This window comes from Hesperophylax consimilis, chromosome 21 (assembly GCF_061612785.1).
Source record: "Hesperophylax consimilis isolate HC1 chromosome 21, BYU_Hcon_1.0, whole genome shotgun sequence".
Classification (NCBI taxonomy): Eukaryota; Metazoa; Arthropoda; class Insecta; order Trichoptera; family Limnephilidae; genus Hesperophylax; species Hesperophylax consimilis.
Window position 1 is genome coordinate 6,608,456 of NC_142856.1, and position 14,066 is coordinate 6,622,521.

The 14,066-nt window shown below is 33.8% G+C and overlaps 1 protein-coding gene across 3 annotated transcripts in view; it reads left to right on the plus strand.

Moving 5' to 3' along the window:
• Window positions 1-6,099: 6,099 nt before the first annotated feature.
• Window positions 6,100-14,066, plus strand: part of LOC149413555 (protein Fe65 homolog) — a 209,056-nt gene continuing 201,089 nt past the window's right edge. For all 3 annotated transcript variants that reach the window (XM_089644772.1, XM_089644771.1, XM_089644773.1), the window contains exon 1: window positions 6,100-6,438. The gene's annotated coding sequence lies outside the window, so the exon portion shown is untranslated. The remainder of the gene's footprint in view (window positions 6,439-14,066) is intronic.

Here is a 14,066-nt window from a genome sequence, read left to right on the forward strand (position 1 = left end):
AATAATACCGTACTTAAAACACAATGAGAAGGAATCCGTTAAGTATTCTATTCTATCTACGTAGAAAATACATTTTGTTCAATTGGTAAATTGTGGTAGGGTTATTCAAAACAATGTCGCGGGCCGGATTGACTAGCCTAGGCCGTACTTTGCCCATCACTGGTTTAGACGGTTAAATTCCGAAAATATCGACTTGTCGAAAGTAATGTAGCCAGTAGTACTGCAAGTTACCGATGCAATGTCACCAGCAGAGGTCATTCACAGAATTTAAAAGACAAAAGAGTAAATACAAAATTTTTGATTTTGTCTACGATATTCGCCCTTGGTACAGACATCATTATTGGTAAAATATATTGACTTCAGAGTAATTCTTAGCATAAATTCTTGTTAGATGTCTTAGTCCCGGTATATCAGTCAGTACATATCCTCGCTATTTGCGACATTCCTCGCGCAAAGTTAAGCGTGCTAAATCGGCCACATAAGCCTTGGTAGGCCGCAGAATAGTTCCCTCTTTAGACGCCGAGGCGGTGGCGGTGGCAGTAACAAATGTCAAATATGGCGTTTACGTAAGTATTTACGTACACCAATCCCACCGAAATATACGTAAATTGATTTTTTTATCAGTATGGACTGTTAAATTCATCGAGCGATTGTGAATGTTGATGTTATTAATTGATAATCAATCTAAAATAAACAAATAGTCATGTAAGGTATTATACGAGGATTTTTCAGGACAGTGTTTCCAGCAGTTTGTTTGCCATAATTTAACGAATAGTGCATTGACTACAGCAAAACAAATACTATTTAAAATTAGTAGTCTCGCGCATCCATGCTGAACCTGAAGTGGGAAACTTTATAAAAAAAATCAACTCGTAAATTAGCCCCTCGTAAAACAATTGACAGTTTGAAAGCTCGCGATCTCGCTATGACGTAGGAGCATAGATATACCACTCACGCAACATAGAAAATCAAGCACTTTCCTCTAGTAAAATCATAGACAATATAAGTAATATTGCTGATATCTAGGCTTCCGACCTATATACGGATTATGTTCTCTCACTAAAACCGCTTAAAAACAGTGAATAATCTGAAGATTTATATTCAAGTGAGTGAACTTACTGATAAAAAAAAAGTTTTTCTTAAAAAGGTGGCTAAATATACTGTCATTCAAGAGCTTTATCACGGTGCATTTTGTAAATTTAACTGTGTTCTATTGGAGTCCATTAGAGCTCAACCAGTGATTGTGACAATAACACACAACTAAACGAAATAAACAACACAGTGTAAATTAGGGTAAACATGACGCACACAAATAACCACCAATTTATGGAATCATGCAAGACGGCAATTCAAGACCTGTTGGAGGCAGTACAAGATCCAACAAAAAAATTTACCAAGTATAAACAAAACTTAATTACTTTAAAAGTTAATACAATATTGGCACTGATGGGTCACATCGCCATTGAAATGACTGAAACCAATGTCAAACTTGAGTCGTATGACCAATCAGTAGATAGAAAACGATACTTAAACCGAAAAAACGAATTTTCCTTAATGATTACCCCGAATCAAAATAATAAAGAAACAAATGAAAAACTCCAAAAACGAATCCAAGAAAAAAATAAAAACGGAAAATTAAGGATTAATATTGACAGCATTAAAAAAAAATCTCAAAATAGATTAATCATAAAATGCTTCAAACAAGCGCACTGATGCTTCAAAATGAAATCTCCAAAGAATTACAGGATGTAGAAGCAAAAGAACTTATGAAAAAAAAACCTACACTTATATTCAAAGGCATCTTCAATGACTACAACACTGAAGATTTTACTGATGACCTATTTGAACAAAACGAATATCTTAAAGTTTTTACACATACTACAGATATCAAATCACTAATAAATGTGAAAAAGGTTGTTAAAAATAAATACAACGACACGGTAAACTTCATTGTAGAGGTAGACAAGGACATCCGAAGAACTATAATACAAAAAGAAAAAATAAATATCGGATATCAAAGAATTTACGCCGAAGATGCAAACCCGCTGGTACAATGTTTCCATTGCTTACGCTTTGGATTGTAATTTTAAATGGGATATACATATACAAAAAGTCTGCACACGGCTTAGAGCTATAGTGAGCAAATTTTATAGATTGAAGTTTTTTGTTCCACCAAATACCCTTAGAATAGTATACCTGTCATTGGCGGAATCCCTAATAAGATATGGAATAACTTCATGGGGACATTCAACAAAAACAAATCTTCTTTCAGTCCAAAATGTACAATATTCTTTGGTAAAATTATTATTTAAAAAAACTAAATACGAACAAAGAAATGACGTACCAAAGTCATTACTATACAATTCTGTAAATTTATTATCTGTTCGTGCTTTATTGTGGCTTAAAATTGCGAGTCAGCATACATCTCAATCTGAACATAATAAAATAGTGACACATGTTCATAATACAAGACTAATTGCAAACGATGGACTTGTAGTTCCCAGATACCTGAATAAATACGGTCAAAGAACTCTAGAATACCTCGTTCCAATAATTTACAACATGTTACCAAACTCATTAAAAAGCTGTGAATTGACTCACAGAAGGAAATGTATGTTAAAAAAATGGTTATGTGAAAGAATTTTTTTGTACTAATGTAATTATTTGTATCTTTTATGTACTTGTTAAAATTGTATATGTATTTAAAAAGTATCTGTTAAAAGAACCCGTTGACAAACCGATATCAATCAGTTTAACGGGACTTAATAGTAAAAAAATGTATTTTTAAATAATAAAATAAAAAGAATAAAAATGTTCCAAACCGCGCTAAGCTCCACATTCCAACCAAGCCGAGATTCAAATCAACCGATAAACCCAGCCTTAGTACGAGTATGTCGGTGTAGACAATTGTTGGTAGTCTCTAAAGAATCTATACAACTTGGGATTCGATTTCGAAGTTCAAGGAGATATCGTTATTGTTATTTTTTTCTGGCGACGGCAATTTCCAATAAGAACCTCGAGAACATGTTAAATTTACTATCAAAAATGGTTTTCATTTTTGCAGACTATTTCAAACGTGGAAAAATGCAAGGTATAAAAATAAAATAATTTCATTTTAATTAACTGCAGAATATTGTAGAACTGTTTTGCTATTGTAAACAAGATTGTGTAGAATGTCTAGGCCGTAAATAACGTTACATTTAATGTCATTTTTATTATTGTTTTACGAGCATAGACCATAAAGTTTATAAGACAGTGTGTTAATGAATAGCACAAAGGATAACAAATTATTATAAGCAATAAATAGTCGCCTGAAATACCCATATAAATTGAAAAAAATAAATGCCGCCGACGGGAATTGAACCCGCAACCTTCTGATTGCCGGTCAGCTGCACTAGCTGGGATTAACCCCTCCAGCATTTTAGGGTCGTATATGACCGATTTTAGGGTCGTATATGACCGATTTTAGGGTCGTATATGACCGATTTTAGGGTCGTATATGACCGATTTTAGGGTCGTATATGACTGATTTTAGGGTCGTAAATGACCGATTTTAGGGTCGTATATGACCGATTTTAGGGTCGTATATGACCGATTTAAAAAATATATTTTAATATTTTTTTCTATTTACGTAATTTTTTTGACGTTAGAAAGAAAAATAATAATTCTCTCTGATTTGCCTCAATTATTTAATAATGCGTATTTCGCTCCATCTTAACAATCGATTTAACTTTAAAAAGATATTTATTAAATGAACGAGATAAAAGTGAAGTTACAGTTTTCTTACAAATTCCCCAAACAAAACGAATTTCTCAATTTTTCCACGATTGGAGTAAAAAATTAAGTAAAAACGTGGTTGGCGTTCTTGACAACATTTTTCATGGTTGATATTAAAATGTAATTATTTAGAAATAGTAATCTTTATTTGAAAATTTAAATTCATACACCGGAAAGATAATTTTATTAAGTTTCTAAAACAGTTTTCAGTTTTTCATCAATTGTTTTTATGGAAAATTTATAAAAAATTATAAAAGTTGATTTTCAATTGACTTATTCGGGAAATAATTATGTTTTCTCATAGAGAATATAAACCATCCGGAAATTTTTTTCTAAATGATAGTGAAAATCCAATAAAAATTCGTTGCTTAGTTTAGAAGAACTAAGCGCACACGCAGACAGTCGCAAATAGCGACTTTATTTTATACTATTTAGAGATAGTAAATAAATCAATGCGTTTTTTTTAAAAAAAAACAAAAAAATATATAATAGCGTTATGATAATATCAGAGGGATAATATTTGGTCTCACTTATAGTAGATTTAAATCGTGTAAAAAAATAGTTTTATACTAAAATAATAAAAATAACTCAAATATTATTTCCTAAAAATTAACGTAAGTATTTTTAATATTTCAAAAAAAATCGTCAATGTATAAAAAGTAGAAGTATTTAAAATTGTTTCCAAAATAAATTAATTGCATTAATACAATAATATAATTTTACATAAAATATCTTTAAAACTATGGTACCTATAAAGTTTTGACGAAAATTTTAATTTTAGTATGTTGCGCTGCCACAAGATTACGCTAGCTCCGCCCGCGTTTCGTATACGAAGAGTCCCCACCTGCCAATATTAACATCGGCAAGTGATTTTCAGGTTGTCATCAATAGGGTCTTAATTGACCAATTGAAAGCGAATGATGAGTTTAGGATATGAATTTCTGATTCCAATCCGCTCGTGTCGTCCCGCGTCCAAACGGGGCGATGCGAAGAGGCTGACGCTTTTTTTGATGACCTAAATTATGAAAACAGTGTTGACTAGAGGTGGGTCCCATGAGTACTCTTCGTTACTGGGTACAATATGAGTACAGGTACAAAAAAATACCGGTGACAAAATACTCAGTATTGTTTCAGAATGAGTAATTCTATTGAACTCGCATAAATTCTGCCCACATTTTCCTCACAAATATTCTACGGGTGTTTGATTCCCCGTTTTATTATTCGAAATCCGTGGGGGGGTGTATCAAATACTAAATACTACCCGTCAAGAAAATACCTATCATAAATACGTACTAAAAATACCCATCGAAAATACCTATCAGAAATACCTACTAAAAATACCCATCAAAAATACCTATCAGAAATACCTACTAAAAATACCTATCCAAAATACCCATCAAAAATACCTATTAAAAATACTTATCAAAAATACCTATTGAAAATATTTAGTCCCGGTATAAAATACTCATGAGTATTTTGGAACCAGGTATTTTAGAGATCTGTCACAAGTACAAAGTATCGCATGGAAATACCCGGTACTTTTACTGGGTACGATAAATACGCCTCACCTCTACTGTAAAACATAATTCCCCACAAATTATGGGGGGGGGGGGGGTAGCTACGGGATTCCTTGTCGAAAAATTCATAAACAAAATACCGATCAACAATACCTATCAAAAATACAGCGAGTATTGCGCATCTGAGTATTGAGTAAGCAAATACTAAGTACCAAAATACGGACATGTGTCTAGTGTGTTAGTCGAAAAGCATGTAAAAAACCTGTATCCAAAATAATATATTTTATGAATAAAAAAAAAAAACTTTGACATATCTTTTCTAGTATATACGCTTCACCTCTATTATGTACTTATGAACTATGAACGTTATAAAATATATTATTCTAGATAATTATTATAGAAATAAGAAAAATGATTGTAAATTGAAAGGTGTACCGTGTACACCTACCTAAAAACCAAATCTTTGAGAAGTTAAAGTATGTGATGATGTCCTCGTATGTGATGATTTATTTACTATAATATACCGCATTTTGTGGCGCAATCAATGATAGTCAGTGATCGTGTTAGTTATTTTTACCGTTATCAACAATATTGTTGCTTTATATCCCGCTCAAAACATTCGCAAAATCCATTTAGTCGAGACTCACACCCGTGGCAAAATAACACGCCGCCAGATGTCTCTGTACATCAATGTTTTAGTTAAGTATTCGTCCGCCAGGCGGGCTGAGCGGCAGGACGGGAGAACCCCCCTCGCTGCACGCTTCGCCGCTTCCAACTTCAGTTTATTCAAAACGTCCGCCGAGACTGGCGCATTCACGTCAGAAAAAAATCGATTGTTTTGCTCGAAGCTTTGACAGTTGTTGTGTGCATCGTTTCGTAAAGGATCAATACCGGCTTCCAAATCGTGAATTCAACAATATATTGTGATAACAAATCGTGAAAGAAGGTTTGGAGTTGATAATAAACCGTGTTGCCGGCGTTTTAAGTCGTGTGTATATTATAGGTACTTACTCGTTTGTGTGGTTGTTTTGTGTCGCATTCATTCCAGAACCGGGAACAATAGAGTTATAAATTGAAAAAGCGGAGTTTTACGACCTTCTATGAAACCGAAGTAGTCTGATTTTCACGACAATGGTGTGCTCAGGTTTGTACAATGAAAATTAAGCATTTTTAAGGTATTTTGAGCACTTTTACGCCATGGCAGGACGCCTAATAGTACCTCCACATTCTCGGTGAACGCAGTTTATAGGATATTACGACACTTTTTGCCCTCCGCTTCACACATTTTTGACGTTTCGATTATTGATCTGCCTTGAGTTATTTTTCCATTCTCATTTCGGTCACCCACACTTGAAATATGCATTTTCCTCTTCAAATGCGCCTTGCCATATCCGTTGACTTTCTTAAATAACACCAAAAATCGCTTATGATTGCCAAAGTTCACATTAATTCGTTTCTTTTACGTCGATTAATAAAGTCTCTAAAAAAACATCTATTATTCCATCACTATTTTAAGATGTCATTTTAAAAATGGAACGACTTTCTGCTTAGAATGTTGCCTGTTTTTAACAAGAAAAGTAAGCACCTACCCGAATAGTGGCGGAAAAACCTAGACGAATCGCTTTTGAAGCAAATATCGATTATCATCACGAAGTTGGTTTCCATCCATAGGATTTTCCAACAAGGGTGCAGGGTGACTCGACAACTTGTTATATAAACATCAAGCGAATGGAAAATGGAATGGAAACTTCGCTAAGAATACTGTCTTAGCTTCTCCAGTTCATTATTCAACTGAAACGGAGAGTAATAAATAATGAATAATTTTTCTATCATTTTAAAAGTTGTTAGTCATATATCGTCTAGTTTTTCTTTCTCCGCTTTCTGCTAAATATGCCCAAATTATTGAAATAGCACTTGGTTTCAGCTTAATTAGTACAAGAAACAACTATTTACGCCGAGGAAATAGAAAAACACGAACAAAATATTTTCTAATTTTGGGTTATTTAATTAATTTATGCGTATGTAGATTGAATCTGAACCTTTCGGCAAACGTCACTTCTTACCAACAAAATCTAACATGGCTGCAGAATATTTTAACAGGAGAAAGTTTGAACTTTGGTTGAAAAAAAAATAAACCATCAAAACAAAGTTTTTTTTTTAATTAAAAAATATTTTTAAATTAAAAAAAAAGGTTTGGCTGAGTATTGCACCTTCCTTTCCAGGGACTGAAGTCAACCGCGCTAACAACCTCGCCAAATGCCGATCGAGTAGGACCAACATTTATTTAGTACATTAATTGCTGTAATCTCGACTAAATTCAGATAAATTTTTAAAATAATATTGATAGAATGCATTGTCTTCGACAACGAGTCTATTTACCGAATTTCAGCTCGAGCGGATGTCGGGAAGCTGGTTTATTTCCGCTTCCAAGATTTGCATTCAATACCTGAAAACAAATGTTAACCTCAAATAGATAATTAAAATGGAACTTTAAAGCATCTCTCCCGACGTAAATACATGTTTCTTGTAGTAATTAAGTTGAAAGAAAGTGTTATAATTACTGCGGAGTAAGAAAATTTAACCTTACTAAACAATAGTCGTTCTTTTCAATTAAGTTCGATTACATATTTCTATAATCTACCTAAACACACCTTAAATTCGATCATTCAATAATATATGGGTAGGTACTTAGATAACTACCAAAATCTTATTATAAACTAGCAATTTTCATAATCGTAACATTTTGGTAATCGAATTTTGATTCGATTTATCTACTAACGAGTACTGTTCATGAATTTTTCGCTACTGATTCATTTGAATGAATTACAAACATTGTAACTATTATTTATTGGGATGAATTTTACAAAAAAAACCTCCTTCTTTCTTGCCCCCCACGTGAATGCTATAGCAACGCCACTGACACTCGTAATTCCTCAAAGAATATGGAGTATCATTGAACAACTGGCTGTTCCTCGCATTAGTGTAGTCGCATTTGTCGCATCAGCGACTCTTGCAAGTTAAATATTAACATAATTTTTATTTTTATTTTTATTTATTTAACGCCCAGAGGGCTTTTACATGGTTGGTAGTATAATTTTAATTTGACAAATACTTTCAAACATAAAAAATAAGAATAAAATTACATTTGATAAAAGCTATGCAACAAGTCATACAAACACAAGAAACAAAAACAGAAAATTACAGCTATTTGTTGGTTTACATGATGTGTTTAGGAGTATTGTTGAAATAAATGTTTTAAATGATCCACAAAACTTACCAAGTTGGTATTGAATATGTCAACATCACCCAAGTAATGATTTCCCATGGTGTGAAGTCGTTGTATCGGAGAGTGGGCAATGTAGTTACGCTTATGTGTGCTGCTGTAGAATATTGTATTTTGTCGTGTTGTTACTGTGGGTGTATGTATGTTTATAAGTTGCAGGAGTTCACAACAGTCGAATTTAGAGTTAAGTATTTTGAATAAGAACGTTAAATCGTTTATTTTACGTCTATCTTCTAATGTATGTATTTTTAGAGATATATTTTTATAATATTACAATGTCGTATCCATTTAAAAGGATTACAATATCCTAACATTCCTTTGGGAGAGAGAAGAATGGATACTTCGTCGTTACACAGGTAAGGTCGACCGAACATAAGTCTTTCCCATTATGTTGTCAAATCTAATAATGCCCCCACGGCCGTATTTCCGTCCTTTTAAACTACTTTGGTTTATTACGTAAGGTTACAGGATTTTAAATGGACTATTTGAGAATGCTCTGTATGGAGTGTTTAGTGATATGAAACTTAATACTGCAAAATGATTTGATGATAAAAAATATGTATTCGTTCACTATGAATCGATTCATTTTTTAATGTGTTCAATTTACCTACCCGTCAATATTCCGTTGAAAAATGAAATCTCTCTCGCACGGAAACCGTACAAGAGTCCCAATTACTCCCAACCGTCTGGGGCCAGTGAAACTACGGCATCCACAATTATTGGGGTATATTGTGACGCTGAAGGTAGTGGGGAGGGGAAAAAAGGAAGGTTGGGAAATACCTGGATATTCAGATCTGGTTATCGAATACGGCCAAAGCTATTTTGAGCAACATTTCAATACTTGCTGTATCGTTGTGGTGTAAGGCCACCATTCAGAATTGAAACGCTTTGGTAACCATATCTGAATATTCAGGTGCTCCTCCACCTTCCTCTTTCCATCTCCGCACCCTCCACTCTACCTTCAGCCTCACAACGGTGACCGGATAAATCATCACAATGATAATTCATCACATCTTTAAAAAGTTATATAAAGTCATGGAAAGTGATGAAACAAAATCTTTATTAAGTGGGTTTCTAATGATTTTATATCACTCTTTAAAAGTGTGTTGAATTGTCACTGTCTTGAGTTATCATGGAACCCCTCACAACATATTAGTACCTTAACACAAGGTACTTGCGAGGTATTCACATAAAAAAATTTGAAACGTTTTCGATTGCGAATATTCGGTAAGCTTAAATAGATGAGTTCGATTCAACTCGTTTTCCGAATATTCGTTCAAAATAATGATTCGTTCAAACTCGGAAATCCCTAATAACACCGCGTATTCATTTTAATTGCATCCGTTTGCTTTATTCCGCTTGAATAAATAAATCGGAAATGACATAATATTGTAATATAAGCGTAATTGGAGGATTTGAACACGGGAAGAAGAGACAGGTCGCTCATTTTAGATTTGACCCAAACAACACAAACACAGAATCGTGTGTATTGGTGCATATGTTTTTTTATTTTATGTTTTATGTGAATATCACACAAAGGTGCCAACTGTTCCCAAGCATCTGGAGCCAGTGAGACTATGGTAACACCGATTGGGGTATGTTGTGACGCTGAAGGTTGTTGCTATTCGTATCTTGTCACCAAACTAGGCTAAAGCCATTTCCTGACGTTTCAATGTTAGTGTTGCGCCAGGGCGATACTGAGAGTATCTTTAACTCTGGAACATGCCGCAATTATACTATATATTATATTAAATGATAAAAAATTGTGAAATAACACAAATAATCAAATTTTATTTGCGCACGCCGGGATTCGAACCCGCGACCTTCGGCTTGCTAGTCGAGAGCCTTACCCCTCGACCACGGAAGCCGTCAAAATATGTATACACTTCCGACAGTGATGTCCTTGCGAAACGTAACTGAGAAACAGCATTTTGTCTCGATACGTTGATCGAATTTGAATATTCGGCAAACTAAACGTTTTTTAATTTTCACTAGATTTTTTTTTTCTGAATTCGAATTACGTTTGGAACATGCTTTATGCAAGCAATGCATCTGTGTGAGAAATGTTTTCGACCCTGCAACCTCTCGCTCTTTTTAACTAACCGCAGGGGTATTAAGAGAGGATAGACCGCCACATTCCTTGCTTCATCCACATTTATATATACTTGTCTGTTATTCTCGTACAAACTCGCCTAGTATTCTGACTCTTGACATTCTTGATTCGAATGATTAATTCACTTGATCGTGCCATGTCTTTCACACTATTTTTCATAATTTACAACGAGAACGTGGCTCTCAGTGGCAGGAACATTATAGACATAATAATATTTTTTTCTAAACTGAAGCCAATCTTATTCGAATATATCTACTATCTACTGCTTCTAAAAACGCTCATTTTGGCGTCTATATGAAATAATATTGTCCAAATTGATTTATGGCCCGTTCTTAAATCGTTCAGACTGGTATGAATGGTGTATTTTCGGGTTATCATCCCTTGTGTAAATGATCTAGAATCTAGATTTATGATGCAGATAGCTGTGGAAAAAAACTGAGCCCATTTTACGCATCATTACTTGCGAAAAATCACCAACCTTTCTTTCAACACTTTATTATGAAAATTCTTTCTCTGTCAAACGATAAAAAGATTCTTAGATAACAATAAAAAACTCCAATTTTTCGAATATCTAATCTATTATAGTGATTGTATTGTATAAATCAGAAAAAAAACTCTCAAATTGTGAAATTTCAGTCGCTTGATTGTGTCATGTCTTCATCTGACATCCCCGACTTTTTTTCCATTCACATTTGCTTCATATATTCTCCTTACACTCCTAACATGGTCTATGCACACCGTGGAATATCAATATATATTATTTATTTATTAACGGACATCGTCCAAATTACAAAATAATAACACGAATAAAGTAAAATGAAAAATACAGGAGTAGACAAAGGTACATGATAGCAAAGACATATGGCAGATATAATATAAGAAAATAAAGTGACAAGTCGAATGAAGTCAAGAATACGCCGTGGGTCAGGACCACAGGACACTTATAATATTCCGTCACTTGTTTAGCGACTGGCAAAAATCATTCAGACTTATCCCAAAAAAGTTAAGGTTTTGACTTGAGTTGACCAGTTTACACATCTGGACAATGGTGAATAATATCCATAATTTGTCAAATGATGGTTGAGGAAGAGCAGTTCATTATTTCTATACAAGTATAAACTCAGAAACCAGTCCCGGTACGATCAAGGTAGTTATATGAGCTGTTAGCGCTCTATCCCCCATCCATGAAGAAGGTTCCCGTTTTTACCTGAAGGCTGAAGGTCGTGCTTTTGAAGATATAAGGACAGTCCAGAACTTTTGATAGTGCTCGAGAGCATTCCGCAACCTTCCAGAACATCCCGTAACATTATGGAATGTTCGGGAATAGTCTGGAACGTTCGGGAACATCTTAATACATGAAATTCAGCCTGACATCGGTGAAAATTTAAAAGTTTGTTGTTATTAGTGCCAGGAGTGTTTTGATGAGTGTTGAGATGTTTAAATTGTAGACGAAGTTGGTGATGTCCGAGGAATACTTCATTCAATATCTCTGCACCGTAATGAGATGCGGGTGAATGAAATGGCTACAATTGGTATACCGGCATCTGTATTTCATCCTTCACATGATCCGGACCTCTTCAAGACCCCCGTTAATAAATCCCTACCTACAGCCCATACCTTACCTTAACCTGGTGGTGACATAGTTCTGCTGTATTTTCACTGTTCATACGCAGGTGAGCTCTTCTGAGGTGTCACACACAAAAAGTAATAAACATTGTGTATAATGCCTACAGACTTGTTTCGACGCTTCAAACAGATTTCTACGTTACAGTAACGTTGTAATATTGACATAAAAGGTGTTTTTTGTGGCAGGAACTTCTGAAATTGAATACCTTTTCCCGTTAACCCAACAGGTAAACAAAACGTTGCACAATCTCGTATGCGTGATATCGAAAAACAGGTTCCACCTGTCTCGTTTTTGTTTCGTTCAGTATTTTATGGCCAAATGTTGTGGTGATAGTCACTAAAAATGGTGCTATATAAAGTTGACCATGTATTACATTATTTTTATAACAGATAAACACAGACGCGTTATTTTGAGGCATTCCGTCGGAATCTGGTAATTTGTAAACCATGTTTGTCTCTAAATACGAGTAGTATAACGCTATCCACTTCGGTTTGCTTGTGCACTTAGTTCTTCTAATCTACAACGGATTTTAATGGGGTTTTCACTATCATTTAGAAAATTTCTTTTGGAAGGTTTAAATATATAATATAATATAATACATGCATATTATATTTATAGAAAGTAGAAAAAAGTCTTCGAACGACCCCGGGAACACGTCAGATAGTTTGTAATATGTAACCTATAACGATCGTGCGTTTAACGTTTACTGAAAACGTATGAACAGTTGATCATCACCTATAATAACATGAGATAATAAATCGTGTTGCTTACAGACTATTGACTATTATTCCGCCATCCTATTTCGTAGTATACTTTTATAAAGATACAAGTGATTAAGTTCCTTCTTATGATACACTTATCAAACTCCACTTTACAACTTTCGATACATCATTATATCTTATTTATGCTAGCGGACGTGAACCCGGCGTCGCTAGGGGTTATCCTTAAGAGATAGACATATACCGTTTCAGACTTTTCTATAGGTCATTTTAAGATATACAATTCCGTAGTAGATCATTTTGATGTATCTCATAAGGTTTAGCCAGCGTTAGCAATGTAAGCGCCCAAAAATATTTTTACGACTTGATTACAAAACATCGTCTTTTCTCTACTTTCTTTAAATATAATATATATGTGTTATATATATAAACCTTGCGGAAGAAATTCTTAAAATGATAGTGAAAACTCTATCAAAATCCGTTGCGTAGTTTAGAAGAACCAAGCGACACAAACAGACGCGCATAGTGACATTGTTTTATGATATTTAGAGAAAACGGACCTTCATTAATAATTAACGCTTAATTTTTAAGGCGAATCTTAGTGCTAAATCACTACTTTGATTAATCTTTATAACGAATTGGCGTACATTATGAATACCAAAAAATTAGTTTTAGATAAATTGAAGGTTTTCCTATCGTTTCGTTTGAGTAGAATACAAATAAAAAAATAAATTACTCAGTAAAAAATATAAATGTAAACTAATAAAAAAATAAAAATTCAATAGAAATGTATGAACGCGTAAAGGAATAACTTTAAAAAAATACAGTATTTTAGCTAAGATTATCCGTGACAGTTTCACTTAATTAACTTTTTTGCTTTCTTATAAAATTATTTAAAAAATAAATAAAAAAACACTTTTGTGCTTGAAATCGAACGTTTCTAGACTCAATTTGTCAAGCGATTTTAATGCCTATTACCTACAATATAAGGTATACCAAGAATATACACATTTTTGGCTTGTAGCTTCCT